The sequence below is a fragment of the Diospyros lotus genome, chromosome 15, assembly GCF_014633365.1.
Source record: "Diospyros lotus cultivar Yz01 chromosome 15, ASM1463336v1, whole genome shotgun sequence".
NCBI lineage: Eukaryota > Viridiplantae > Streptophyta > Magnoliopsida > Ericales > Ebenaceae > Diospyros > Diospyros lotus.
Genome location: NC_068352.1, coordinates 22,511,961 through 22,516,862, shown reverse-complemented (window position 1 = coordinate 22,516,862; position 4,902 = coordinate 22,511,961).

Sequence of the window (4,902 nt, the reverse complement as noted above, 5' to 3'; positions counted from 1 at the left end):
GACCCCAAGCTTTCTAAAATTTAGGTAACCTCCATGAGATTTATAAGCAGCCAATAACCTATTTTTTGAAACGATCATGTTATTGATATTTTTTAAATTATATCTTAAATTATATAATATATTATAAATAATAAAATTATTTTTTATGTCTCTTATCTCGTCTCATCGGAGAAATATTTTAATTATGCGTCTCATCACCTTAGAGTGAAAGATATTTTAAACATTTTAGTTACATTATATAGTCCATGATATACTAATATAATTTTTCTTTTTTAAATGTCATAAAATTTTCTTGATTTTATAACATTTTTTTTGTCATTATATTATCATTATTAAATTTTTAAAAATAATCATAACGACTTTAAAGTTTTCTCTCACTCTATTTTTCTCTTTTTTTTTCTATATAATTTACTGTTAAAAATCTATTTCTCATTCTCAACAAAATTATGGTATTCTTGCTCCCAAACCCAACCCAACAAGTTTAAGTTCTAATCAAAGTTCACCTATTTGTGTTCCAATTAGAACATAAATAAATATATTATTTCACTATTTATCTTCCAAAATTTTCAAAATATAAAATTATATTTTTAAAATATCTCATCAAATTTTGTCAATCAAAGCCTTGTATTCGCAGGGCTGGCCCAAGGCTTAGTGGGGCCTAGACCATAATAAATTTTGTGGCTCTTTAAAAAATAAAAAAATTATTAATTTTTGTTTTTAATTTTTTATTACATTTCTCTCTCTTATACCTCTCAATGGTCAAACTTCAATTTTTTATTCTGTTTGCTGTCTTGGCGAGATGGCTGCTTATCTACTTTATTTTTTGGGCCCCAAGTAGCAGCTGCTATATTTTTTGGGGCCCCAAAAAATTGGGGGCCCTAGGCATAGGTTTCAGTGGCCTATACCGTGGGCCGGCCCTATGTATTCATCAACCTAAGATAACCAAATATCTCTTAAAAAGCTAACTAGTTTGGTTGATAAAAATCAAAATCTATTCAATTAAAATATTGTAAAATGCAATATAAATTTTTCAATATTAGTTGGTGGACCAAAGTTAGGCAATGTGTTTTCCAATTTTTTTGGCTCCTTAGTTTAGGCAACCAATGTTATGAAATTAGTTGAATGGATTACGCTAGTAACCTAAAGACATATTTGTGTCAGTGTCCATTTAGTTGACAAAATAGAAATATTTGATTGACTATAGATAGATTTTCAGTATAGGATAAGATATTTTTCAAATAAATTTAGTTTGGCAAAATAAGATTTTAGTTAAACAAAGTCTATTAAATCCTCATGCATAGTCTTTTAAAATAATATTTTCTAAAAAACTTTTAATTTTGAAAATCACTCAAAATACATCTATATTTCAACATTATATCCATATTTATTTGAGATCTCATTTATTTTGATGGCGTGGTCTTTAAATAAGTCAAATGCAACAAACACTTACTCACCCTCCCAAATTGTGCATTTAAAATTAAAGGTGTTCAATCATTCAATTGAGTGGTATCATTGTTGTTTTAGTCTTTATCTTAATATGTTAAATGATTACAAGTCATTTATTGCACTTATTGTATTCAAGGTCTTTATCTTAATTTGTATTAATATTATTATATAATTTTATGATAATTAACATTACCTAATATACTTTTAAATCCATTAAATCTTATTTTTTAAATTTTATATCATAGTTTTAATCAATATATATTTATTTATTTTTAAAAAATGTATCTTGGATCAACTTCGTTCCAACAACTGAATTGTAACCATCCCTCATTTCTAATTATACTTTTATATTTTAACCTTTTTCCTAAGTCATCGCCAAAAAAATTAATAAAATTTCCCAATTTTGTTAATTGAAAAATATAATATTTACAAGTGTGTATGTCGCCAATATTAAATGGCCCATGTTCGAGTAAGACACTCGTGGCATGTGATATGTTTTATTTATCGACAAATAAACAATATCTATTACGCAAAAATATTTTATTAATTTTTTATAAGATAAATAACAAAAAAAATATTATGAATTTGTAACTTTGTCTAATCATTACATTTTTGTTAATTATATCTCAATTGACTCAATTAGATACAATTTTATATAGAGTAAAAGTTATTTATCTTCAGTAGAGATGAACAACGGTGATATGACAGCACATGTGGAAGTGCTTGATTGGTATTACAAGAATATAAAAAATTAAATTTGTTGGCCGTCCTTTTATATTACCTAACCAAACACTTTCACATGAATTGTCAACTCACCATTGTTCATCTCTATTAGAGATAAATAGCATTATGCTTTTATTTTGCACCTAAAATTGATTTAAAATGCGCATGTCAATGCAGATGCGGCATGTTATATGTTATTTAATAATAATATTTATGAAACACACATGTATATATAAGTTAAAAAAATAAAATAATATTAAATTAACTTTATAGGCTACTCACATTAAATCAATCGATTGTTGATAGTTTTTTTTAGTTATCCGTACATGTGTGTCTTATAAATATTATTATTAAATAATACCTACCGTGCCACGTTAGTATTGACGTAGACCTTCTAAATCGATTCCAATGTTGAATAAAATTGTACAAAATTAAGTCAATTGATATATAATTGTCAAAATTGAAATCATTGGATAAAATTGCAAATTTGCAAAAAGGTTTAGATTTTTTTTTTTTTTTTTTTTGCTATTTGCCATTTTTTATATAAATGTATTTTTTGTAGTTTTAAAATAATTTGTTTGACCAATAAAATATTAATTAATTAAAATTATTTTAAACTTAATTTTAAAGACAATAATTAATATTATATCTTTTTATAATTGATAGATTGAAGGGAAAGAAAGTGTGATTTAATTGTAGAAACTAGAACCACGCATCAAATCATTTGGTCTCCTTGAAATTGGATTCCTCATGGTTAACTTTTGTTAACATCATGTCATTTTCCTGAAAGAGTATCTTCTAAGTCACGAAATTTGGGAGATTAATATTGCCGAGGCATAGGTGGATTTTGAATCAAGGAATAAGTGGGAGAATGGAATGGGAAGAAATTGGATGTAAGTTGGGTTTTTGACCATTATGAAATATGACTTTTGCCAAACTTTGATTTGAAGAATTATTGATGTTTTAATTTTTAATACTTTGACCTATATGTTTGTCGTCGAGGTACCTTCACTCAAAATAAAAAGATGTCATAGAATGTTCCTTGAAAGGCTTTGAAATATAAAATTAGATATTAAATAATATTGACAAAGATGGTATAAGATAGGTCAATATAGACATGGCCAAAATTGAACCGGATCGGCGGTTCGAACCGGAACCGGACCGGCCGGAACTGGACCCGGAACCGGAACCCGAACCGGAACCGGACCGAACCGGCGAAATTCGGTCCGGTTCCGGTTCAAGGTTCCGGAGAACCGGAACCGCCGGTTCCGATTCCGCGGAACCGCCCCCCCCGGTGCGCGTGCGGCCGCGCACGGTGCGCCCCCCCCCAACGGTCCAAATTGGACCGTTGGACCCCCCTCCCCTCCCCCAACGGTCCAAATTGGACCGTTGGACACCCCCCCCCCCCCCCAACGGTCCAATTTGGATTGGACCGTTGGACCCCCCAACTTTTTTTTTTTTTTTTAAATTTTATAATTCCTATCTATATATACCCCTCCCTCCCCCACTCATTTTTCACACTTTCTCTCTCTCTCTCTCTCTCTCTCTCTCAAGTCTCAAGCTATTATTCTCTCAATTTTGTCTCTCATTTAATATTTTAATTTCAATTTCTTCAATCTTCTCATTTTGTTATTTATCAATTTATTCAATTATATTGTTAATTATTTATTACTTGTTACTATATTATTTTATCATTATTATATTTTTTTATTATCATACTTTTTTCAAAAAAATGGCAAGTGAAGGTAGAAATGTTGAAAATGTTGAGTTTGAAGCTCAAAATTTTCAAACACAAGAGAGTGAAACTCAACAAAAGGGAGGTGGAAAAATTTCTACTTCTGATATTTTTAATATTCATTTCAAGAAAACACCAAAAGGAGATGGTAAATTTGATGTATCTTATAATTATTGTAATCAAGTATACAAATTCAAGTAAGGAGGTGGATATGGTACTTTCGCCCGACATTTGCAAACAAAGCACCCGCTCAAGGTTGGATTGAGCCGCGATCAAACACAAATATCCGGGTTTGCTACCTCTTCAAACTCTCCTCAATTATTTCATTATAATGAAGCTAATTGTAGGTCTGGTTTAGCTGAAATGGTAGCAATTGATCATTTATCTTTTAGTTTTGGTGAAAAATTAGGTTTTACTCGATTTTGTCAAAACTTTGTTAATCCTAGTTTTAAATCAATTCCTAGAAATACTTTGAAAATGAATTTGTTAAAATTGTTTAAAAACTCAAAAATTGAATTGATAACATATTTTCAAAACAATAATATTAATGTTTCTATTTGTAGTGATATTTGGAGTGATCATTGGCAAACTCATTCATATATGGGTATTACTTGTCATTGGGTTGATGAAAATTATATTTTACAAAAAAGAATTCTTGCGTATCGATGTTTTGATGAAAGTCATAATGCTGAAAATATTTGTAGATTAATTCAACAAATTTTACAAGAATATAGATTAGTTAATAGAATTTTTTCAATTTCTTTTGATAATGCATCGGCTAATACTGTTTCTATTAATGAATTGAAAAGAATTTGCCAACCAAATTTTGGTGGAAGATTTTTTCATGTTAGATGTGCATGTCATGTTTTAAATTTATGTGTTCAAGATGGTATTAAGTCACTTAATTCTTATTTAGATCCAATTAGAAATGTTATTTCTTATATTTGGGTACACCCTCGAACTGCAAAAGCATGGGCACATTTTTGCACCTCCAATGG